Source organism: Apodemus sylvaticus, chromosome 23 (assembly GCF_947179515.1).
Source record: "Apodemus sylvaticus chromosome 23, mApoSyl1.1, whole genome shotgun sequence".
In the NCBI taxonomy this organism is placed as follows: Eukaryota; Metazoa; Chordata; class Mammalia; order Rodentia; family Muridae; genus Apodemus; species Apodemus sylvaticus.
Window position 1 is genome coordinate 38,977,791 of NC_067494.1, and position 26,372 is coordinate 39,004,162.

Below are 26,372 nucleotides of genomic sequence, written 5' to 3' on the forward strand. Positions count from 1 at the left end.
AGCAGCATCAGTAGCATGGGACCTTAAAGAGGTGATCAGGGAGCGAGGTCTCTAGCCATACTCACAAATCGGTGTCAATGTCCTATGGCAAGAGTGACTTTGTCATACAGAAGTCTGGGCCCTGTGTGTACTTCCTGTCTCTCAAGTACTCACAAGCTCAGTCACTTGTGTTCTTGCTCTTGATCTCCTCCCCACCCCCATCATCCCCACATCTAAGGCCTCTTGTCCTGTGGTGCCTTTCAGAATATAGCATGTTAAGAAGCCACCCCCTCGTTTGATGTGACCTCTCTATTTTGGATTTCCCAGCTTCTAGAAACATGAAAAAAAAATTTTTCGGTATAATTACCAAGTTATAGCAACATGAAACAAACTAAGACATTTTCAAAACATGTAGTAATAGTACTACTAGTAGTAGTAATAATAGTAACTTGTTATTGTTGTTGCTGCTGCTGCTCTGGTTATAATAAAGTGTTGAATTTCAATCCCAGCACTCGGAAGGCAAAGGCAGCTGGATCTCTGTGAGTTTGGGGACAACCTGGTCTACAGAGTGAGTTCTAGGACAGCCGGGACTACACTCTCCATGTTCTTTTATTGTTGAGTAATTCTAGATCCCATAGATCTAGAAAAATCCACACTTTCATAAATGGAATTTGTTTGAATTTAGAAAGTTCTTTGTTAGCCACAACATTCTCTGTTTAAAAAGTTATTCCTTTAAGTTCTTTCAAAATACACTGGGCAAAGTGTTGCACATTTAAATTTTTTCTGATTTGTTTTTTGTTTGTTTGTTTGTTTGTTTTCTCGAGACAGGATTTCTCTGTGTAGCCCTGGCTGTCCTGGAACTCACTCTGTAGACCAGGCTGGCCTCGAGCTCAGAAATCCACCTGACTCTGCCTCCCAAGTGCTTACTTATAATATTTAAGAGGTAAATCCATGTATTTCCTACCTGTTTACCAGCTGGTAGATAATCTGGCAACTGTAATTAAAGACACCATGAACTGATTTTGCAATTCTCATGGACGTGAATTGTCTTTTAGGATAAATGTCTGTGGACTGTCTGTGTCATGCATGAAGGGAATTATTAGGTACTCTTCTTCTTACTGGGATAATACCTTAGAGAAACAAATTGAGAAGCAGTGTTCATCTCTGGTGACAGCTTCATGACAGAGAGAGCCTGGCATTGCTTCAGGAGGCCACGTAGCTCCTGTTCTTGGCTGTGGAATCATGGGGCAGCTCCCTACAACATCGTAGCTTGCCCAGAAGCAGAGACCTCTGGCTAGAAATGGTTAACTCTGCTCTCTAACCCAACAACCTTATGTCAGCCAGCTGAACCCCACACCCCAGAGGTTCCATGGCCTTCACAAACAGTCCCATCAACCAGAGACAGAGAGTTCGAATGCATGAGCCCATCGAGGGTATTCCAAACTGTAGTAGTAGGCACGTGCTTAACTTTTTAAAAACTAGTGAACCTATTTCTAAAAGTGCTACTATTTCCATGCCTTATGAAAATTCAGAAGCAAACTTGCCAATTATTTATATTTTGGCAAAGGTTGTTGGTTTTAGACAAGGAAGGTCTTGCTATGTAGCCCAGGCTACCCTCATGAGCCTCCTATGACACCTTCATCAGTGAAAAGTCACATTTGTGTACCACTGCACATGGCAAATCTTTTTCTTTTTAAAATAATAGATAAATACTAGTTTCTTTTTGCAGCTGTCCTTTCGTGTCCCTGACGGCCAATCACAACAGTCATCCTCACTTACCTGTTGTTCTTTCAAGTGTTCAAACAGTTTGTCTATTTGACATTAAGTCATTGGTCTTTTCTTGCTGGGTTGTAGGTACTCTATGCAAATCTTCTATGAAAGTCCTTTGTCAGATACATGCATAGCAATATTCTGTTACACAATATGTAGGTTTATGTTTATTTGATGGTGTTTTTTAGAGGGTGAATATTTTCAATTGTGAAAAAATTCAATATAACTTGAATTATGTGGCTCAAGTTTTTTGTGTCAGAGACATGTATGTATTTCTGGGGTTTTTTTGTTTTGGGGTTTTTTTTGTTGTTCTTTGGGTGGGTTCTTTTTTGTTTTTGTTTTTGTTTTTTTTCAAGATAGGATTTCTCTGTGTAGCCCTGGCTGTCCTGGAACTCATTTTTATAGACCAGGCTGGCCTCAAACTCAGAAATGCCTCTGCCTCTGCCTACCAAGTGCTGGGATTAAAGGTGTGTGCCACCACCACCCGGCCGATGTATGTATTCCTAAAAGTCATAGAATCTTGCTCCTATGGTCTCTTCTGTTTTTATAGTTTAAGCTTTGCTACTTGGTTACAAAACCCATAATGCATGGCTTGATTTTGTATGCTTTTCTTTTTTGTGCTGTATTCTGTGCTAGTTGCCTTAATTGTCAACTTGAAACCATCTGGAGGAGCCTGAGAGGAGATTTCCCAGATCAGAGGGGCCTGCAGATGTCTGTGGAGCACTGACTGACTTGTTAATTGATGCAGATGGCAGTCCGATGGAGGAGGGGGCAGTCCGATGGAGGCGGGGGAGGGGCCTCGTTCTGTGGGCAGGTGGTCCTGGGCTAGGTAGAGTATTAGCTAAGGATGACCTTGCCAGTCAGCCAACAACCAGCATTCTCCCGTGGTGTCTGCTTCAAGTTCCTGCCTACGTTTCTTCCCTGACTCCCCTCAATTATGGACTGTAATCTGGGAGTGTACGTCAAATAAACCCTTTCTTTCCAACCAGTGTGGCTTTTGGTGACAGCATCTGTCAAGCAACAGAAAGGAGGCTATGACACCCACCTACTCTGGAAGGTGGCTACGCCTAGGGTAGAAGTGCTGCACTGTGCCATTTCTCCTCGCTGCCTCTGAGGCTTGATCCCATCATCGTCTGGCATCCAGTGTTGCTGGTGGACAATCAGCTGTCTGTACACGTGCGATTCGTCCTCTTGTTCACCCAGTGCTGCTCTCTGATGCCTTTTACTTCTTCGTTCTTGTTATTTATTCAGCAGTCGAGCTGAAATAGACACAAGGCGTGACTGTGGCTTTGTTCTGTTTGACAAAATGGCTGCCAGGACAAATTCACGTCTAAATTTAATTCTAGAAAAGTCTCAGCTACCATGTCTTTCAATTATTGCCTATCTCTCCTCCTCCTTGCTTTCAAAATTATTAATTATATTAACTTATAATTTTTTCAACTTACCTCCCCTGTCTCTTACTGCGGTTTGAATATGAAATGTTCACATTCAAGTGTTGAACTCTTGCCCTCCAGCTGGCAGGGAAGGAGTGCTAGAAACGAAGAGGCGGGGCCTAGCTGTAAGAGGTGGGGGCCTAGCTGAAAGGGGCAGGGCCTCGCTGAAAGAGGCGGGGCCTAGCTGAAAGAAGTAGATGCCTGGGGTACTTATCTTTAAGGTTATACCTGGTCTTTCTCTTCCTACCTCTGTTCCTCCCATCCATCATGAAGCAAGCACCCTCTCATGTTCTCAACACTATGACACTCCGGTGTGTAAGGTGTAAATGAATTATATAGTCTAACTAGCCCATATGAAATACACAAAACCATGGTGTGTTATTTGCAAGCTGTAAGCCTAGATTAGGCAGGTTTTGGAGCTATACTCACTTACATCCCAGCCATATGTCCCTTGATACTTGCCGTCTGAGTATTGCTCGGGTCCATTTCAGGGTCCATTTCTCCTGGTCATGTGCTAGTGGTCCATCTTCTCTCTTGGCATTCCTCTCCTTCTCCCCTTGTCTCTCCTGAGACCCCTCACTTGATTCTTTTGGGTTTTTTGTTTTGCTTTTGTTTTTGTTTTTGTTTTTCCCCTTGGATTTGTTTTTTTTTCGAGTTAGGGTTTCTCTGTATAGCCCTGGAACTCACTCTGTAGACCAGGCTGGCCTCGAACTCAGAAATCTGCCTGCCCCTGCCTCCTAGAGTGCTGGGATTACAGGCATGGACCACCACTGCCTGGTGCCTTACTTGATTCTTAATTCCTACTTTTTCCTTTATACTGCCCAATCACAGGATCTAGCCTTTTATTAACCAATTAACTTTAAATTGGGGAGCAAGGTTTACACAACAAAAGTTGTGACCAGATCTTGGGGTACAGAATTTAACATGTAAATACATAGCAGCCCCAGACCAACCACAGCACTGGTGTGTCATGGACCCAGAATTAGTGAAGTCAAGGACGACAGTCTTTCTTAAACTATGTACAAAACAAACCCTGACTCTTTCAAGGTTTTTATGTCAAGTATTTTGGCACAGTGACAATAAACCAGACTAAATTTCTCTTTATGCATCACCTTGTTCCTTCTCCTTGGGCACCACAGGATAAAGCTTTGGCATTCCATTTCAACTTTTTCAGTGACTTGCAGCTAAGTGTTTCATTTTAAGGTTTACTTTTTGCTTTGAAGACTAAAACTTCCATTTCCAAGACTTCTGATGGCTTTTTACCTAGAACCATCTATTATTGGTGTGGTTACCTACTAAATCTGAGTTTGTAAGTTGTCACTGTATCATATTTAAAGTAGTCAGATATTTATTTTAAAATAAATTTTGGATTCATCATAACTTATATAGCTCCCAGACATAAATTCTTTGATTTTTATCTGAGAGTTCCATGCTGTCTGGGCCTTGCCTATCTGAAGTCACTCCAACACTTCTTCACGAACAGAGCCCAGTTGTTCTAGAGTAGCATTGTGTCCTGCCAATAGATGGTGACTGGTCTAAGGCAGTTTTGACTGTCTGCTCCCCTCCGCCACAGTTTCAATTTCCCCACTTCCCTGAGCCAAGGAGTCAGGAGGACATGACCCAGCCAACACTACAAGATGTAATGGAGATTATATTTGGCAGCTTCTGGAGATGCAGAGCTTGGGATACTTAAAGTTACAGCAGCCAACCAACAGCAGACTCCACAGAAGAGAGGACAAGAGAGATATCATTATTGGCACCTCTGAACTGCTAAACCAAGCCTTCTGTGCTCTTGTTCTTAGGATAGATTCGAAGTGTACGCGTAGCCAAGGCCACAATTTCTTGAGGCTAAAATCATTCCTAACTGGAAAAGGGGATTCTTCCTCTCCTCAGCTTGGCTCTTGGAAGATCTGCAGCTCAGAAATATGGCCTCACCTTTGAAGGTCTTTCGGTCTTTCTTGTTCCCGACTCTGAGTCAAGACACGTGGTCTACAGGCCAGCCATTAGGTCAGCATTGTTTCCTCTCTCTGCCATGTTAACCCCTCTGGTTTCCCTCTCCACTACATGGGAACCTCTGCTTCCACTCTGCCACGTGGGCACCCACTGTGTTCCCTCTCTACCAGAGAGAAACAACATACTAGCTTCTGAAAGACCATGCGGTCTACTGGAGTCTTCTCAGTTTGGGTCGTAAGCGTAGGTCACTGGCTTAAGAAGAGCACAGGGTGTGGCCCATGGCTGTTCTAGGCTCCACTCCCAGCTTTCGATGCCAGGCCCAGCCCTATCTTTCAAGAGCATCAGCACCACTACCTCACATGCCCAGAACTTTAGGCTCAGCCCACACTCTGCCACAGGACTTCCCCAACTCTGGACATGGATTTACCTCTTTACTTTAGCACGGCTGTGCGATGCTAACTCCTGTCTCTAGAGTTGTTCCTAATTCCCATGTGGAACAAAAGGGGAACTTCTGTAGCTGCCTGCTTTGACTTCTTTTCTATCCTAATGCAATTTTAAATTGAGGCATTTGAACTTATTACAAATAGGCTTATTCTGGGAAAAGGTCAGAGCCACAAAAGAATATACAAGCAACAGAAACTCAGATGTCACCATGGCTGTTTGTGTTTGAAGCAGTACTCCCCAGCCTCCTCAGTTCTGGTTTGTGATGTGGTGACACTAACGTAATGAGGTTACGTCTTGCTGTATTATTGAACATTCTATATTGAATCTAGACGGTTCTACAGAGGTGTGTAGATGAAATAAATAAATCCTATGCGTGTACCATAACTTCCCTAATTCCCCAATTATGGAGCTGTAAATCCGTATCTCCTCTACATAATGTTGCATGATAAATATTTTAAGATTTCCTCGGGAAAAACTCCTAGAAGTAGAATTACTTAGACAATGGATATAAACATTTTAAATACATATACAAACACATATCTACTGCCAAGGCATTCTCTCAACAAATGTTCCTCCTCACAAACCCTGAGCACAGTAATGTTTTAAGCTTGCCAGTTTGATAGACCAAAAAAAAAAAAAAAAAAAAAAACCCTCAGTGTTCATTTAATTTACATTTCTTTGATACTCATAAGTTTGAGCATTTTTCATATGGTAATTAGCCATTTGTCTTTCCTCCCAGTGCATTTTAAATAAGATTGTATTTACTTAGAACTTTGCAGAGACAGTCATTTCACAAATCAAATTAAGATTCCTTTTTATGCCCAGTAAGTATATAAAGCCTCTGAACGGTTTGTGTTGATATCTGTTTCACAACGGGCATCTCCTTTGCAAGTTGAAATGGCATCTTCAAGTTGCACCGGGTCCAAGTACTAATTAGATGCTCTTTAGGTAATTTACATCCACAGATGCAAGAGCATAGCGCTGTGTATATAAACATAAGTGACCAAGGTATATATGTGCATAATCTGCATGTATTCTTATATCAATGTGTATATATGTATATATATATGCATATATAAACAAATAATACATACACATATACACACTTAGCCACAGATATAAATAAATTATCTTTATCTGGAAACTAAATAATATCTAATATCTAATTGATAATATATTATAATATATTATTATTATATATAATATATAATATCTAGCATAATTAGATATTTCCATAATCCCTGATCATATACAAAACCACCTTGAAACTGATTTAAACAATGGACCCAAGAAAATGGGTAGAAAATGGGCCCAATAGTTGGTAGATTTTGGAGAGAGGCCCTCCTCTGTAGAGAAGCAAGAAAGATCTTATCTAAGACTACAGAGGAAATCTGTAGCAGAGACTGGGGTGGAATCCTGGCTGAGTGGATCCTTGTGCTTGACCCTAAGTATGTCTGTGGATGGTGTGGCTGAAAACAGAGATTCTGTGGCTAAGGAGAAGGCTCAGTCAGTGCCTACTAGGCAAGCATGAAGGCCTAAGTCTGACCCATAACACCCACATAAAAGTCAGGTGTGGGGGTGTATGTCCTTAACTCTAGTACTGGGGCAGAGGGCAAAGGTAAGAGAAGGATCCTTGGAGCTCAGCTCACTCACACACACACACACACACACACAGTCAGTATGCCAACTAGCCTATGAGGAATGCTCAGCTACTCAGTAATAAGATAATTATGTCTAACAATGGTGACATGAGACAATCAGAAGACTGAGCACAGGGCACAACAACTGTCATAGGAAACATGGTAGGGATGGTATTGGACAGGATGGTAACACTTAAGGCAGTCTAGTGCCTTCCAGGGTGATGGGCATGGCACGTTGGGGACACCACACCTCCATGATCAGGAAGCCATTAACTCAGAATTAGTCTTATTGATTTATTTGGTGTGTTTGGTGTTTGTAGCATGTGAAGGCTAGTGATCAACCTCAGTGTTTTTCAGTAGCCAGACACCTTTCCTTTGTGAAACGAAGTCTTTCTTCTAATAGACTCAATAGCCAGCAAGCCCCAGGGATCTGCTTGCCTCTGCCTCACCAGTTCTGGCATCACAAGCTCGGACCACTGCACCCAGATTTTTTCGTATGAATTCTAGAGATCAAAACTCATGTCCGTGAGCAAGTGTTTTATTGACATTTATTTATCTTTCAGCCTCAATTTGATTTTGTATTTTGTTATTCCCTCCTCCTATTGGGACACACCAACTAGGTAAGCATGCATCAAGTCAAGCCAAGTTCTTTGTTTTTTAATTCTGAGACAGGGTCTGACTGTGTAGCTCCTGGCTAGCCTGGAACTCTCTGTGTAGATCAGGCTGGCTTTGAACTCACGGAGTTCTGCCAACTCCAGCCTCCTGAGTGCTGGGTTTAAAGGTGACTACCACACACCCAGAGTGGACCAAATTTTTATGTCCTCAGTGAAGATGTGGGGAAATCATACCAAAACCAGAGATGCATATTTGACCTGGGATTGAGATGGCTATTTTAATACATTGCTATTACAAAAGCATCAGTGAAGGAAGCAAGAACTTATTCTATATTTATGAAAAAAACTAAATAAATATTCCTTAACACTTTTCTCATTATCCAGAACAATTACAAATTCTCTCTCTGGGTATTCTCTTACGACTAGGCCAGGCTAAAAGGAAGCCTGAGATGTCTGTCTCTCTCAAGCCAACCTCACTCGCTGGGAGCCGTGATTTTTGTGAATAAAATGCAGTTTGGATGCTTCTTAAATAGGAGTTGTGAGAAGGTCTATGAATATAATATAGTTCAATCCTAAGCTGTGCCGTCTCTGCAATGTGGCGCTGACATCAATGACAACTGTTTCATGTCGTCTGGCAGGATAATTATGACAGGTACACACGATCAAGTCACACATACCCAATATATAGTTATGGATAATTATACTTATGTATAGTTACAGGCAAATAACTCATCTGGTTTTAATATGCGTGCCATTGAGCTATATGTGGAGAGGAAGACTAGCAGCTTAGTATGCAGTAAATGTGGACCTATTATCTCCCTCGTGGGATCTTTTTTTCTTTTTCCTTTGTGAGTGTGATACTCTTATTTGAAATAAGAACAAGGCGTCTTTCATCAGAGGACCTTGAAATTTTGTGAGCTGTGTGTTTACTACTGCTCTTCTAGTTTCTACTGCAGGCCTCACCTCAGAAGTTTGAGCCTCTCATCTTGTAAGGACTCAGGATTGCAGCCAGTGGTATTTAATGTGTCTTTCTTTAGTTTCTCTCTCTCTCTCTCTCTCTCTCTCTCTCTCTCTCTCTCTCTCTCTCTCTCACTCTCTCTCTCTCTCTCTCTCTCTCGCTCTCTCTCTCTCTCTCCCCCTCCCTCCCTCCCTCCCTTCCTTCCTTCCTTCCATCCTTTCTTTTTTGTTGATTAGCCAATATCTGTCATATATATCATAGCATCTTTAAGTGGACCTCCTTTCCTCACAAAAGCAAAGTCCACGAATGTAAAGTAAGTGGGAAGTCAGAAGCCCTGGCAGCCAGTCTAGATTTCATCTCATCCACCTCCGCATCCTGGCTTGCAGAGCTAGCTATCTCCCCCTCCAGTGCCCACGTCCTCTGTCCTTCCGAGCTTGTTCCCAGTGGCACACAGCTGGTGCTATGGCCCGCTTGCTTTGGTGAGTTGTGTCCTTATTCCCTCACACAGTGGCCACAGATAATCGCAGATGCTCAGACAGTTTGGGGCATTGCTAAGTGTATTAGTCAGGGTTCTCTAGAATCACAGAACTTATGGGTGGTCTCTATAGGGTAACAGAATTTGTTGATGACTTAACAGTCTGTAGTCCAACTCCCCAACAATGGTCAGCAGCAGCTGTGAATGGAAGTCCAAGGATCTAGCAGTTGCTCAGTCCCACGAGACAAGCAGGCCAAGAAGAGAGCATCTTCCTTCTTCCAATGTCCTTACGTGGGTCTCCAGCAGAGGGTGTGGCCCAGATTAAAGGTGTGTGCCACCATGCCTTTAATCCCAGATGACCTTGAACTCAGAGATCTCCCTATCTTAATCTGGAATTCATAGCCACTGTGCTTCAAGATCTCCATGCCAAGATCTAGGCCAGAAACTATCTCTCAGCCTCCAGATTAGGATCACAGGTGAGCCTTCCAATTCTGGATGGTAGTTCATTCCAGATAGAGTCAAGTTGACAACCAGGAATAGCTACGGTGTAACCACAGAAAAGTTCTATGAACATTAAAGGTAAGAGCCTCCTGGATGGGCTGGAACAAGCAAGATCTGATCTGGTCATCTGTAAAATGGGTACAGCACCAGGGCTGGGACAGAAAACCAAGCCTCTTGTGTGGTTCAGTGAAGAGGTTGCAAACAGAGCCAGGAAGCCAAAGATAAGCCTCATGTGTATATGTCTTAGGCCAAAGATCCAAACCCAGCCCCAACAGAGGTCCATGTTAGTCAAAGAAGCCCACCCAAGATAGGCTGTGAACACACGTATAGGTGGTGCTAGGTGACATGGCCCAGAAGGAGGCCCAAGAATCTGAGTCCTGCGGGTATTGGGAACAGGACAACAAGATGGGCCTTAGGATACAGGCTCTGGAAGGGTGTTCAAGGGCACTCTCTGAGCAACAAAAACAGATCAGGCTACGTCTCCTCAGAGGCACCCACTGCAGGACTGGGTCAGAGCTGAAGGGAGACGCCCAGGACGTGTGGGTTGGATGCAGAAGAAGCACCAGCATGGCCATGGAGAATGTGTCCCATAACTAGGTCAGACTGATATCTGAAGATCCCATGGTCCCCACTGAGAGCCTCTGTGTGATCAGGGCTCAACCACCCTAAGTCCCAACAGATGATCAAGAACAGGACACAACCCTAGGAGCTCATGGATTTCCCTGTGGGTCTTTGCTTTGCCAGGAAAGGCATCTTCACTAAAACTTGAGGACACGAGGAGCTCGTGAGAACCAGGAAAATGTTCTCAGCTCTCCAGCTGTCTGCACGGTGGGCAAACAGACCTGTAATAAGCCCAGGATTCCACAGCCTAGATCTCACAAAAGCACCCTCAGAGGTCTAGACCAGCAAGAAACAAATACGCTGGCAATGTGGTAGGACACAAAACTGTAATTAGAAGTGCAGGGGTGGAGGACGGCTGCCAAGCAGACACGGGCTGCAAGGGGGAGTTGGCTCTAGCACTTGGGGACTCGTAGTCCCACCTGAGCCTGCCACCTGGTCAGAGCGCTGTTGAGGATGAGTCTGCTCATAGTCAGTGTGGGTCCCACGTGTCCACTGCATCTTCTCCACCTTGGGGAGAGGACAGAGGGATTCCTGTCCAATTTGGCCACTTATCTGTATCTGCTTTTGACTCTGTGATCATTTGCAGTTAATTTTTTTTAACCGGAGAGTGATGGCCGCTGTCTGTTCAGTTAGCCCGCCTCCCAGGCTTTGACTGTACAAAATCTACATCAGGCCTTTTTAACCAAACTCCAACTCAACTTAGGTCTCAACTCTGAAGAGTTTTCACAGGTCACCGGCTTCCCTTAATTCAATATCTATCTCCACAAATCCCTATTTCTCCACGGGCGACCAACTATGCAGTCACAGGGGGATGTTAACGGTCGCTATTGATGTGACCCTCAGAGCACTGACACCACCCAAGTCCGCCCAGAAGAAACAAAGAAAACTCATACACTAAGAAGCTGCCCCAGCCCCAGGGGTGGCATTCGGCTGCCCAGGACTGCTGGGTTCCTAGTGTCTGAGCTGTTTAGTGGTGAGAGGGAACATGGGGCAGACCCGCAATCTCAGCTGAAGCACTGACAACCTGCTCCATAGTCCCCGGCACAATTCCTTTAAAAACTGAAAAAAAGGGAGCTGGAGCGATGGCTCAGTGGTTAAGAGCACTGACTGCTCTTCCGGAGGTCCGGAGTTCGAATCCCAGCACCCACATGGTGGCTCACAACCATCTATCATGAAATCTGATGCCTTGATACCCTCTTCTGGTGTGTCTGAAGACAGCTACAGAGTCCTTACATATAATAAATAAATAAATAAATAAATAAATAAATAAATCTTTAAAAAAAAACTGAAAAGAAAAGAGAAGGAGGAGAGGAGGAGGAGAAAGTGGAGGAGGAGGAGGGGAGGAGGAGGAGGAGAGGAGGAGGAGGAGCGGAGGAAGAGGAAGAGGAAGAGGAAGAGGAAGAGGAAGAGGAAGAGGAAGAGGAAGAGGAGGAGGAAGAGGAGGAGGAGGAGGAAGAAGAGGAAGAGGAGGAGGAGGAAGAAGAGGAAGAGGAGGAGGAAGAGGAGGAGGAGGAAGAGGAGGAGGAGAGGAGGAAGAGGAGGAGAGGAAGAGGAAGAGGAGGAGGAGGAAGAGGAGGAGGAAGAAGAGGAGGAGAAAGAGGAGGAGGAGGAGGAGAGGGGAGGAAGAGGAGAAGGAAGAGGAGAGGAGGAGGAGGAGGAGGAGAGGAGAAGGGAGAGGAGGAGGAGAGGAGGAGGAGGAAGAAGAGGAGGAGGAGGAGAGGAGGAGGAAGAGGAGAAGGAAGAGGAGAGGAGGAGGAGAGGAGGAGGAGAGGAGGAAGAAGAGGAGGAGAGGAGGAGGGAGGAGAGGAGGAGAGGAGGAAGAGGAGAAGGAGGAGGAAGAGGAGGAGGAGGAGAGGAGGAGGAGGACAAGAGAAGGAGGAGAAGAGGAGAGGAGGAGGAGGACAGAAGGAGGAGGAGGACAGGAGGAGGAGGAGAGGAGGAGGAGGAAGAGGAGAGGAGGAGGACAGGAGGAGAAGGAGGAGGGGAGGAAGAAGAGGAGAGGAGGAGAAGAGGAGGAGGAGGGGAGGAGGAAGAGAGGAGGAGGAGAGGAGGGGGAGGGGGAGGGGAAGGAGGAGAGGAGGAGGAGGAAGAGGAGGAGGAGGAAGAGAAGGAGGAGGAGGAGGAGGAAAGTGGGGTGGGGAAAAGCAGTACTCCTTATACTTTCCTTAAGCCCAAGGAGTCCAGGTTCAAGAAAAGCTGCTAGCTCCGTTGACCTTCGCTCCCGGCGTCCGGGGAGGGGATGGGGAGAGGAAATTGTTGTATTTGAGTCTTGTGTGGGTCCTAATAGCTGAGCTTTGCCTAGCACTTCCTATTATTTTCTTTCAAACTTGCCATTTTGCTGCTGCAGCTGGGCCTGTCAGTTTTCAGTACTAATGGCTTGTGATGGGGTTTCAGGGGAAGCGAGCAATCAATGCCCGGGAAAAATGGCGGGGGGCGCAGAGGGCCCATCGCGACTGACACGGCCGGAAATGGAAGTACAGTGGCTTTCTTTTACAGAAAAACAGTCAAGAAATTCTATGTGGGTTTTATTTTTTCTGATTATCTTTTCTTTTTTCTTTTTTGAAATTAGTATAGATTTTTTTTTTTGTTTGTCCTTTGAGGATTGAGCTGTCTGCCCTTCCCCTAATTTAAGTTTGGCCATCGAGAGCGTAGACTCTGGTTTTTACATAACCAATTTATGGTACAGTTGAATGGTAATTCGTGTTGTGGGTCGTAGTTATTTCTTGCAGGCAGAGGAAATGAGATAGAGGTCCATCTGGTGGAACACAGACATGGAAGAAATGGTGCGAAGTGGTGGGGGTTACCACATGAAGCAGACACTTCTAGAAAGAAAAAAAAACTCATTTAGACCCCAGAGTCCCGTGACATGAGATGTCATTCCAGTGACACTCAGAGTAGGGATGCTAATGTGAAAAATATCAATGCCTGGCTACAGTCTACATCCAGGACAAGACAACTTATTGAAGATGTTGCTGCTAATAATTCAGAGACACCCTATTATGACTCTGGTGTCAGATCGTGAGCATGATGGTTGATGCATAGATTCTTTTATTCAGGTTTTCTATGGGGGGAGGGGAGATATGAGAACAAAAGGCCTCACCAGTCACCAGCAGTGTTACCTGTGTTGGGGGAACAGTTCCTAAATGAAGGTTTATTGTTCTTACTTGTGCGGATTATATTTCTGCCCGCTATCTCAACACTGTTGAGCAAAATGATCCTGAGATGATTTTATTCAGCATATGAATCCGCGAGTGTTAGGAACTCAGGGATACCATCCTGACCTGTTTGCTTTAAATCGAAATCTGCCTGGATCAAGGTTAGCTTAAAGTAGCAGTTCTCAATCTGTGGGTCTCTACCCTTTTGAGGGTAAAAGATGTTATGTAACAACTCAGAAACAGTAGCAAAATTGCAGTTATGAAGTCGCAACAAAAATAATTTTATAGTTGGAGGGTCAACACAGCATGAGGAACTGTATTAAAGGGTCGCAGCATCAGGAAGGTTGAGAACCGCTGTCTTAAAACAAGAATCATCTCGAGTCACCTTTCCAATTAAAATCCAAAAGCTTAGTTACAGAGAAAAATGTGAGCAGAAATCAAAGTCAGTGACATGCAAAGCCCCCAAGCCCCGCCCACTTGGCTTTAGCCCCGCCCATACTGCCAGGCTTAGTCGGGCAATTAATACCCATAATGCCACCCTTTTTGTTTCATCAGAGTTGTAATAAGCACGGAGCATTTTCATGAGAGTAAAATAACACATTTAATCTTTTCTCATAAATCGGCACCGGGAAGATAGAGTACGTGTGCTTTTCCTCTTCCTCCCGCTACAGTCACAGACACAGGATGCTGTAATCGCTTGTGTGTTTATATAAATTGAACACAGGGTGAAAAGGTAGCGGAGAGTTTGAGACAGAACTGAAGCGTGTGCTGGAGTCTCTGGACTGACAGCGTTGAGTTGGGGGCCGAAGGGAGAGTCTATGATGTCTATTTCTACTTTTATCTCCTACCTTTCAAATCTAGAACTGAGGGAGCTGACAACCTCCCAGGGCCAATAGGTTCATCATCGCCATCATCACCACCATCACCATCATCGCCATCATTACCATCATCGCCATCATCACCATCATCACCATCATCACCATCATCGCCATCATCGCCATCATCGCCATCATCACCATCATCACCATCATCACCATCATCACCATCATCATCCCAAAGATTGTACAGATGCCGTCTGTACAATAACCACTCACTCCACTGAAGCACCACACAAAGCTGGTCCCACCGTGCTACAGAAACCCAGACCTCCAGTTTGTGAGTAGAGTCAGAGAAGACCAAGTTAGAAATCAGGGGTACTCAACCCCCACCCCGTTATAAAACTGCTTGAAACAAGTGAAGAAGCAGAGAGCCCCAAAACAGTCAGGGATGGACAATGCTACACACACAAACTCGGCAACTCAGAAGACATAGATCGCTTCTTAGTAGACATAAACCATCTCAGATAGCCCAGTACTAAGAGGTAATTTGAATAATCCTGTTGCTACCCCAAAACACTGGCATCTTTCTTCCCCTGAGGAGAAGATGTCTCTTGGGGCCTAGATGGTCTCCTTGCAACATTGTACTAAATGTTGAAAGAAAAGTTAATTCCAATTTGGCATAATCTCCTCCAAAAAATAGGAGATGAGGAAACAATTCCCAAACTGTTTGGGGGAAACCAGTACTAAAACTCACAGGGCCCCAAAAGGGTAAATGAGAAACAAAATGATCTAGACAAGAAGTCAGTCAGAAATCTGTCACCCCCCAGAAAACAGTGCCTTCAACTTCCAAAGATAAGCTCACATGCAGGGATGAGCTCACACACACAAAGATGGCCGACACTGTGGGGAAAAGAGGTATCAAGACAAGAGATCATCGGAGACAGAGAGCAGAAAAAAATCATCCTCCAAGAAAATCAACAATAACTTAAAGCAAATGTCTAAACACACACTATAAAAGATAATCCTAGGTATTTATGACCATATGAGGCGACAGAAGAGTGAGCAGGTTGGAAAAGGGAAAAAGAAAAGCATTTAAAGAGAAACGGAAACAGGATGAGAATTCTATGCACAAGATACACTATCATTTCCGTTTTTAAAAACACCGTTGGTGGTATGAATGCTACTAATTCATGGGACAAGGCGGGCCGGGAAACATGTTTTATAGATGGCCAAAGCCATTCCCCAGCCAACTGTATGGACTATGAACCATGACTCGATACCCACTCTACTGCAGAATACAGTAAAAGAGCACCAAAGCCTTCTTCTGCTGCTTCTCAGACTTGGAGTCAGGCTCTCTGTAGCCACCCCGAAGACATAGTTAGGACCACGACAGCCGAGGCCTTTCCTCTTCAGGTTCTTTGCATTACAGTATAGTGTTTCCTAGAAGCTGATAGACAAAAATAAATCCAAATATTGATCCGTCTCATAAAGAAAGCAGAGACTGACGAGAGTAACGCTTGGCATTCATGGAGGCCACTCTGGAAAGAGGCAGTTAAGATGAGCAGGTAGGGAGGCGAGAGAGCGGTGTTTGAACAACAGAAGGACTGAGGACAGCCGGATAGCCATTTAGAGGAGAAAGAAGCACGAGTCATTGAATTGTCGCTCAAGGAAGGCTAATGCGCACCCCTCAACCAAGACACATTAGATCATGTGACACAATGTAGACCACACCTTCGTCCCAGTTTCCTGGAAGCCTTAGGCCCTCCAACAAGATGGCTTTCTTCTAGGCTTCCAGTGGTCCGCCACCCCGTGGAGCTTCAGAACCATCGCTGGTCCCAGGAAAGGTCAAGGCATGATAAGGTTGGGAATCTTCAGTACTCCTGGCCTCTTAGAGGAGGAGTCCAAAGGCTAAGTTGATAGCCACTAGTCACTGACTTAATCATTTATGCCTACATAACTAAGACTCCACAAAATGGAATGAAAGGACGGGATTCCAAGAATTCCCAGGTCCTGAACATGGGAAGGTTTTTAAAAGAAAGCACACTGCAAAGGACATGGTAGCCCCTCCCACCCACATGTTCTGTGTCTCTTAGTCTTGGCTGTTTGCTACATCAGTGGTCCTTGACCTTCCTAATGCCGTGACCCTCTAACACAGTTCCTCATGCTGTGGTGACCCCCAACCATAAAATGATTTTTGTTGCTACCTCATAACTGTAATTTTCCTGTTATGAATCATGATGTAAATATCTGATATGCAATCCCCAAAGGGGTCAAGACCCATCGGTTGGGAACCGCTGGTCCTGTCTACTATCCCTACAATGAACCAGTACAGGTGGTCCCATGAGCTCTGAGAGTGTTCCTGACAAGTCAAAGAAAATCACAGAGAGGGTCATGGGAACCTTAGTTCACAGCTGATTGGTCAGAAATGTATTTCTTGAGGTTGGCATCTGAAATAGGGACAATCCTGTGAAACTAAGTCCTCAACCTGTAAGGCATGGCAATAATTCACAGGTGACAGCATCAGAACTAACTTAATGTAGAATGCATGGGACAAGGAGGTGCATACCTAGGATCCCAGCCCTTAGGACACAGAGGCAGGAAGGTCCCAAGTTCAAGGCCAGCCTCGAGTACAAAGTGACACTCTATCTCAATCAATAAACAACTGAGTTGGACAGCTGATTGCTTGCTTGGTGTGAGGGAAGAAACTGGATTCCTCTGCTGGAGGAAAACTGGAAGAGAGGCTGGAAAACTGTTCTGTGCTTGAGAACCTAGGAGGATATTGTTAATATCCATAAAATTCAAGTTGTAACTGGGCCTTTAGATACAGTCTGTGCAAGCCCAAGTCACTGTTGAGTTCTGTTTATACTCCCTCTAAACATCATGTGTCCTCCCATCGGCCTGGTCCCAACATGGGCATCTATCTGTCTTAGCAAAACTCTATGTGAATCTGTATCAGCTGACATCACAATGCCAATCAGCCTGAGCTATGAAAACTGCAAGAAGCCACCAGGACATCACCAGAAGTTTTTGGTACGCTTCTCTCTATGGAGTCATGGAAAGCAATGACCAATAAACAATGGTAAGGTGTACCAACACCATCCAGGGTCTTCCATCTTCTGTTTGGTCCCTTCTTAACATCATGCATCCTTCCATGTGTCTACCTTAGCGAAATATCCTTTCACCTGAGTCTCACCCAGCAAAACACCATCCAACACAAAGGATTTTCCAAAGGAACCAGAAGTTTCCGCTTCAAGTCTGTTCAAGGGAATCAAATCTACAGGCCCTGAACCCCAGCCGGAACCACACCACCATGAACAGAAACAAGGAGAAGGCCGTGAGAAACTGACCCCAGCCAGAACCATACCGCCATGAACAGAAACAAGGAGAAGGCCGTGAGAAACTGACTTTTTGAGCCACTTACCTCTGTATGAGTGAAAAATGAATATTTGGGATGCCCCTAAGCTCCCATTCATTTCTTAAAGCAAGACTAGTAACTTTGCCTCAGGAGACTTGCAGCAGATACAGTAGCTCTCACCTATAGCGATATAGCCACCCTCTATTATCATCAGAGGACATACTGCAAGTCCCCCACCTTGGATAGCACCCAATCTAATAAATCCATGTTTCCTGTACACACACTAAGGTTTCTTCTGTGAAGTACAGATAAAAAGAGATTAACAGTAACAAAATAGAATTATAATGTACTTGATAAAAGATAGATTTATAGATACAGATATATAAGGCTGTCCTGGTTAGCTTCAACTGTTACCTCAGAAAAATCTCAATTTGTAGGATTGCCTGCATCAGATTGGCCTGACGTTACATCTTTGCTCTTGACAATCACGAATTGCCTTGGTTGGTGATTAATGATTGGTGTGGGTGGGCTCAAAACCACTCTTAGGCAAGTGGGCCTAGGTTGTATAAGAAAGTTAGCTGACAGGCTGGAGAGCTAGTTCAGTGATTAAGAGCTGTACTGGCTGGTTTTGTGTGTCAACTTGATACAGGCTGGAGTTACCACAGAGAAAGGAGCTTCAGGTGAGGAAATGCCTCCATGAGATCCAGCTGTGGGGCATTTTCTCAAGTAGTGATCAAGGGGGGAGGGCCTCTTGTGGATGGTGCCATCCCTGGGCTGGTAGTCCTGGGTTCTATAAGAAAGCAAGCTGAACAAGCCAGGGGAAGCAAGCCAGTAAGAAACATCCCTCCATGACCTCTGCATCAGCTCCTGCTTCCTGACCCGCTTGAATCCAGTCCTGACTTCCTTTGGTGATGAACAGCAATGTGGAAAGTGTAAGCTGAATAAACCCTTTCCTCCCCAACTTGCTTCTTGGTCATGATGTTTGTGCGGGGATAGAAACCCTGACTAAGACAAGAGCACATACTGTTCTTGAAGAGGACCTAAGTTTGATCTATTCCCAGCACCCACCTCTGACAGCCTACCACTGGCTGTGACTCCAGCCCCAATATGTCTGATACTTTTGACCTTACTGAGCATGGGCCATCATGTGCACATACCTACACACCAACACAGACATGCATGAATGTGCATAAATTTAAAATAATAAAAATAAACTAAAAAGGAAGGAAGAGAGCAAGCAAACAAGCTAACAACTTGAGTGAACCAGAAAGCAAGATGATATCAGCCTTCCTCCTGACTGCCCTCAATGATAGATTGTGACCTGGAAACATAGGCCCTGTGTTTATCACGGTAACAACAACAATACGAACTAGAACAGTAGTCTCAGTCTTTTTTTTTTTAAGATTAATTTATATATGAGTACACTATAGCTGCTTTCAGACACACCAGAAAAGGGAATTCGATTCTATTTCAGATGGTTGTGAGCCACCATATGGTTGCTGGGAATTGAACTCGTGACCTCTGGAAGAGCAGTCACTGTTCTTAACCACTGAACCATCTCTCCAGCCCGAGTCTCAGTCTTACTATACCCTATTCCCCATTGTTCTTGTGATGATGCGAGGTAACAGATTGACTACATGATAATATAAAGCAACGTGGATGATAGGTATCGTGATATAATTCTAGTCCCTTACAGACCTCTCAGCAGAAGGTATGTTCCAGATGAGCCTGGACCCTTCAGGCATGGCAGTAGTGATAGCTCGTGTCAGAGGCAGGTGATTTCAGCACCTGGGTATATTCAATAGGTGGTGTTATGTCTAAAATCCCTTCAGAAGCATGGCGGCTGTAGTCCTTGGTGATCACGTGCATGACGTCACTGCATCCCACCTGAGCATCATACTCCAGAATATGTTTATCCATGCTTGTGTAGCTCAAAGCACTGTGGAAAATTCTGGTGACGTCCACATGGTTGGGCCGCTTCCATTTCTTGTCTTCATCTTCCCTCTCCCCTTTGGATGATTCAGTTGATTCTCCCATGATGGCCTTGGTTATGTTCAACCACCTCTTAGTCAACCATAACATGAGGTTATGTTCAACTCCCCCTCTACCCACTTATCTTGATTCTCCATTAATCCCTGGGAATCCTTTCAAATATGTTGCATCTTCACATATTAAACTTCATTCCCTGGTGCTGCTCTTCCAGCAGGACACCCACTGCTTCTGTTCTACTTCCTCTCCTGCAGCTTTGATGAATCATGAGTGGCCTCCAGCACCACATCTTATCCAGGCTAAGGCCTATAGTCCATTACTGATGAAAAATAATCACATGTCAAGTGGGTGTTCGTGGCCTTGACACACTGAGGCTGCCCTGGGTCAAGGGACCAAGGCGTGAAGGTTGTGTTTGGAGGTAAAAATACAACTTCACACTTTCATAACCAACCCATTGGGGATATCAGGTGCACTGTCTAGTATTAACCAGACTTTAAAGCCCATTGTACTGGCTAGTTTTGTGTGTCAACTTGACACAGGCTGGAGTTATCACAGAGAAAGGAGCTTCAGTTGGGGAAGTGACTCCATGAGATCCAGCTGAGGGGCATTTTCTCAATTAGTGATCAAGTGGGGAGGGCCCCTTGTGGGTGGTACCACCTTTGGGCTGGTGCTCTTGGGTTCTATAAGAGAGCAGGCTGAGCAAGCCAGGAGAAGCAAGCCAGTAAGAAACATCCCTCCATGGCCTCTGCATCAGCTCCTGCTTCCTGACCTGCTTGAGTTCCAGTCCTGACTTCCTTTAGTAATGAACTGCAATGTGGAAGTGTAAGCTGAATAAACCCTTTCCTCCCCAACTTGCTTCTTGGTCATGATGTTTGTGCAGGAATAGAAACCCCGACTAAGACACCCATCTCCCTTGCTTTTATGTATTATTTCACTTCTGAAATATATCACAGTTAATGGAATGATCCATAACAAGATGGCTGCCATTATACTCTCTAAGCATGTTACCAGAACAAGGATAGATTATTTTGAGCACTGTGTTATTGTTTCTGAGACCACATAAGGGTTTTCCCCCCTGTACAATCTGCCTGGATCTTGCCCATATCCTGCTGTACTGCAAGAGTCCATCTGCCTCCCCTGTTTGATGCTTTGGCACCTCCCTGTCACTTCCATGCACCAAAGTTCCATTGAGTGTCTTCTTCCAAGGGAGATGGGTTTCATGTCAACTAAAGCCTTACTGTGGTTGCTAGACAACAGCTGCAACAACAACTTCTTCATCAGCAAATGAACATCTCTAATAATTTCCATATTTTTCAGCCCAAGAGTACCCCTTGAGCCCATGTGACTACCCTTTGCTTTCAGCAAGAGGCTTCAGACCACACATTACTGGGAAATCCTTGCTGAGGTCTTCACACAATCCTGAGGCTAAACAGAATTGCCATCAATCGGGGCACATTTTTCTGTTCATGTTTTCTACCCATAGCCTTCCCCAACTTAATGAAACCAAAATGCTGTGCTGGTAACTTTTGAAGTTGGAGATATAACAGCAAAGGCAGTGTGCATTTCTTCCTTCTTCATACTTCTACAGGTAGAGGAACATTTCTTTACATTTATGAGAAGCTCTTGGGAATTCTTTCTAATGTAGCTAAGCAGCCAGCATTACAAGTCTTATGCTTAGTAATTTTCATTAAGTAAAATGGAAATTACTCATACCCAGACACTATGATTCCAACTTAACAATGGCTCTGAAATCCAAAGGGAGCATAGATACCTGGGAAGCATCACCCTCCAAATACTCAAGTCTGTATTCATAACACATTGTTGAATAGCATGAAACGTCTAAACTTCAGAATCATAAATATATGGTATCTCAGTCAGCTGGGCTGAATCAGAAACATGGCTGTAGCTTTCTTTCCTGGGTGATTCTTGCTCAGGGTCTCAAGTGAGGCTGCAGCTAGCAACACAGATATCAGGGGGAAGAAGAAGACACTTTCAAGATGGCTCCCTCAGCAGGCTGTAAGCCACACTGCAACAAGGCCACGCCTCCTAATAGTGCCATTCCCTGGGCCAAGCATATTCAAACCACCACAGATAGAAATTGGCTCACATGATTTACAGGTTGAAAAGTCCCATGGTCTGCTTGCTCTCTCAAGGACAATGTAATGCATGTCCTAATAGCTGAGAACCAGGAACACTGAGGTATAGAACCAATCAGAGACAGGAAAAGACCAAGTTTCCAGTCTGAGCAGGCAGGTAGGGGAGAAAGACTCCTACCTCCCTTCTGTTCAGGTCTTTGGGACACTGATGAAGATGGAAAACCACTTTACTCAGTATACAAATCCAAATAGTAATGCTATCCAGAAACAGCCACATACACCCAAAAAATGTCTTACCAACTCTCTAGGCACCCATGCCCCAACAAAGTTGACCCATAAAATTAGCCATCACAAGCCTTGAAATAAGAGAATAGAATTTAATGTTTAAGGTATTATTCCAGATTTATATTTTGCCGCATTTCTAGTTCATGTAAGTTTCTCGGTGTGCACGTTAAAACCTTGACTGAACATGTAAAACATGTATACACATTCATTGTGTGCTCACAGTATTCTTCCTAATAGAGGAGACGAATCAAAAGAAGTGTGGGTACAACTGGTGAGACAGAAGGCAGTGGCTGCTCACTTGCTTCTGTTTTCCACAGTCATTCATCAGGGCACCCATCTGGAGGTCAAAAGTGGTACCAAAGACAGATACCGGCCTGACAGCCTTTGGGAAGTGGCAGCTAATGCTGTGGGTATTGAGGGGGAGCAAATGTAAAAATCACATCAGAGAAGAGGCGGTAGTGTGGCAGGCATTTTGGCTGCTCTTCAAGATGAACAGAATGTTTAGAATCAAGGACACATTTTACTTTAAAGAGCTAGGAAACGCACAGCCCCTTTTAAGAATCTAAAAGCAACAAATCTCTAAGAAAAAAAAAAGGAAGAGTTCAGGAGGGAAATTTTTTTAAAATGCTTTCTTGTAAAATAGAAATGTCCTATTTTTAGAAGGGGGAGGATGCAGGTGTTTAGTGGGAAGAGAGGAGAAAGAGAGAAAGAGAGGGGGAGGGAGGGAGAGAGGAGAAAGAGAAAGAGGGAGAGGAGAAGAAGAAAAGAGAGAAATTATCAATGTCTGTCATCATTAGCTGTCCACTACGTGCCTGACCCACACTGCCTCTCCTCTTCACTATTCTTTCTCACCAAAACTTTCCCTTACAGAGTCCAAGGTCATAAGATCAACCCTCCTAAAATCCTGTGCCACATAGTCAGAGCCTGTGGCAGCTCAACCAAAGGTCCAGTCCAACCTCAGACGCTCCAAGACTGTGCCTAGTGACTACTCTGGGCTACTGCAGAAGGTCACGATTAAATCTCCCATTCAGGAATCACCCTCTCCAAGCCTCCACATTTACACAAAGCACCTATGGCACATATTTAGAACATACATTTCACAATCAGTGTAAACTACAGGTTTTCACCAAATTATTTGCATCCCGGAAAGCTATCTGTCAGGTCATCGTTACTGAGAACCGTGGTCTAGGCTGTTGGTGTGATTCGAATATTCCTTAGATTTTATAGCTTCAAAACTTAGTGCCTATGTTCTTAATGTTAATGTTATTTGGAGACAGGGTCTACAGGAGGTCATCAACATTAAAAGAAGTCACAAAAGTGGGGACTCCACACTTGATAAGAAAAGGAAACTAGTCTAGGGAGATGGCTCAGCCCATAAAGCACTCACTATGTAACGGGTGGGAGCCGAACTCAATCTCTGGCACCCATGTAACAAGAGACTGTGGTTGAACGCGTTGGCTGGGGAGTGAGGACAGGATCACTGGGGCTGGGACCAGCCAGGTGAGCCAGTCAGTGAGCTCCAGTTTCACTGAGAGTCCCTGGCTCACCACAGGAGACTGACTTCAATCTCTTGCCTCTAATACCCATGACCATGCGCACGCGCGCACGCGCAAACACACACACACACACACACACACACACCCGAGGGCATACATCTACACACAACATGCACACAAAGAAGACATGCTTTTGCCATGTGAACTTCTTTGCCATGCTCTGCCATAGCCACACAGCCCTCAGCAGACAGTGGCAGCTTCATCCAGGCTTCCCAGCCGCCAATAACACCGGAAGTGGACTTTATAGGTTAGTGAGTGGCGTCCTGTTGTGACAACAGAAAACAGACTAATAGCTATAAACAATTGGTACTATGTCCCGAAGCCTTGCTTATAGCTAGACACTCTACAAATTGATTCTCATCCTCCCAAGGGGCTTTTAACGCACGCACGTTGGACTGCTACTCACATTCTGTGGAAGGGGAGAACAAGGCTGAACTTATTTGCCACAAGCCAAACCTAGGCAGCAGAAGCTTGATCTCAGAGACCATGACTGACTTTTTGAATATTATTCTAATAGCTCTAAAATCACATGCCTGTAAGAATCATGGGAAATCATGCTAACAGAATAGCCCTGTCCTTTAACTTCAAATCTTGATTGAGTGTGCCTGAGCCTATCCCAGCTGCTGCTAACTTGGGTAGGTAGTAGTTTTCTGAGACACACATTATATTGTTATATCTCTGACAGGCACCATGAGTTACACCCTAATTCTAGCATCCAAGAAGCAGAGGCAGAGGCAAGAAAAGCTCCTCAGATTTGAGGGCAGCCTGATCTACACAGAGAGTTCCAATTCAGGACTACATCACAAGACTCTTAAGCCCTTACATACACCCATACACACACACACACACAAGAATGATTTCTCTTATATTGTAATCTCACTTGCCCTACTTAAATAAAGCAATTAAACCCTGACATACAGATTATGAATTGAAGGGAAAGTACGTGCATGCCCCGGTCAAACCGCAAACTAAAACCTCAGAGGATTTTCACTTGTTTTGCAAATTATTTTTCTGTTTACAAAAACGTGAAAGTTCTTCAGTGAGTTCTCTTGTGATGCCATGGAACATTGCCTATAAATCGAAGTATGTTTGGCTGCTAAAGCCGATGATGCTGACAGTGACGGCAGAATTCCCAGCGTACAGGGCAGAGGATGCTGCTCTGCTGGTAAAGTGCTTGCCTACCAAACATGACCTTGCTGGATTCTAAGCAGTCCCAGGAACACTGGCTCCCACCTACCCCACATCCAGGAGGTAGAAGTGAGAGGTTCAGAGGCTCGAGGTCATCCTGGGCTGCGCAGTAATTTTGAAACCCAGCCTGGGCTTAAACTTAGTGAATATAAATGTAACCATTTTAATTTTGTCCTCTCATGCCTATTTCTTAGACATCTGGTGGAGGTTCCTGTTAATTGCTCTTGAATGAAAGTTGATGATCAAGAAAATAAAACACAGTAAGCCATTATTGAATGAAACAGAACCTATGGGTCACATTTGACACTGGATAGTTTTTAAGGTTCCTTTTGCTTTGTGGTTTTGCACATCATAAATGTGGCAGAGTAGTACATTCTGCTGATGAAATTGTCCCCAGCTGACAAGGAATGACAGAATGTCTCTTTCCTCTGTGCTTGCATTAAAAAAGAACATCAAGACTTCCAGGTACACTGCCATCTGAACAGGTATGTGAACAGCTGGCCTGGCTCCCTTCAAATGTGATTTTATTTATACCACCTCAATGATTCACTTTTCAGGAACACGTTTATTACGTAAGCTCACATGTGCCCTTTCACTGTTAAGTCGAAATCTTTGTTCTAAGAGTTATTTGCCTGCTACAAAGCAATAGTGACACAGCTCAGGAGCACCACATCCCTGAGAGACACGGGCCAGGAGTGATCCAGGGGAAGTCATGCCCTTGGCTCCCGTATGTCATCACCTCTGCCCTGTAGAGGGCCAAGGGACATCTCTCAGCAAAGAAAGAGGAAATTAGTGAGAGGACCCAGGGGGCATGCTGGGAACACAAAGCAGGGTGTGGGCTGTTGGCAGAGAGAATGGAATGTAAAGAGACTCCAGGGATGACTGAATCTCCCTTCCAACTTGTTGTCAAGACAGCTTTGCTTCTGGAAATAGTCAGTTCATGTACCAATTATGTGTCAAGCTAAAGAGGCCTTTCAAGGAAATGGCTAAGCAGTGAGAAACGGACCTTGAGTTAAAGACATCCAAGACTGCAGGGATAGGGCAAGCTAAACAAGATTCTATGGAGCCCAGAGATAAGCCAAGTTAGAGGAAGTGACTCTTCCTCCAAAGCCCCTCCACCAGCAAATCCTAAAGACCACCCACATTCATCCATTGGACCACCAACCTCTTCAACTCTCAGGACCACCAACCTTCATCCTCAGGACCACCAATATCTTCATCCTCAGGACCAACTTTCATCCTCAGGACCACCAACTTCTTTATCCTCAGGACCACCAATATCTTCATCCTCAGGACCACCAACTTTCATCATCAAGACCAACAACTTTCATCAATCAGGACCACCAAGATCTTCATTCTTAGGACCACCAAACTCTTTATCCTCAGGACTACCAACCTTCCTCATCAGGACCACCAACCTCTTCATCTTTGGGACCACCAACCCCTTCATCCTCAGGACCATCAGCCTTCATCCTCAGAACAACTGACACACATGGACAGAGATAGTTTATCCCCTGGAACCACAGTCCTCAGTCCATCACT

General features: G+C 44.6%; 1 long non-coding RNA gene across 1 annotated transcript in view; it reads right to left on the reverse strand.

The window, feature by feature from the left end:
• The window catches only part of LOC127673881 (uncharacterized), a 44,000-nt gene that overhangs the window by 11,276 nt on the left and 6,352 nt on the right, over window positions 1–26,372 (reverse strand). The window contains exon 2 of the long non-coding RNA XR_007975245.1: window positions 2,795–3,008. This is a non-coding gene — a long non-coding RNA (uncharacterized LOC127673881). The remainder of the gene's footprint in view (window positions 1–2,794; window positions 3,009–26,372) is intronic.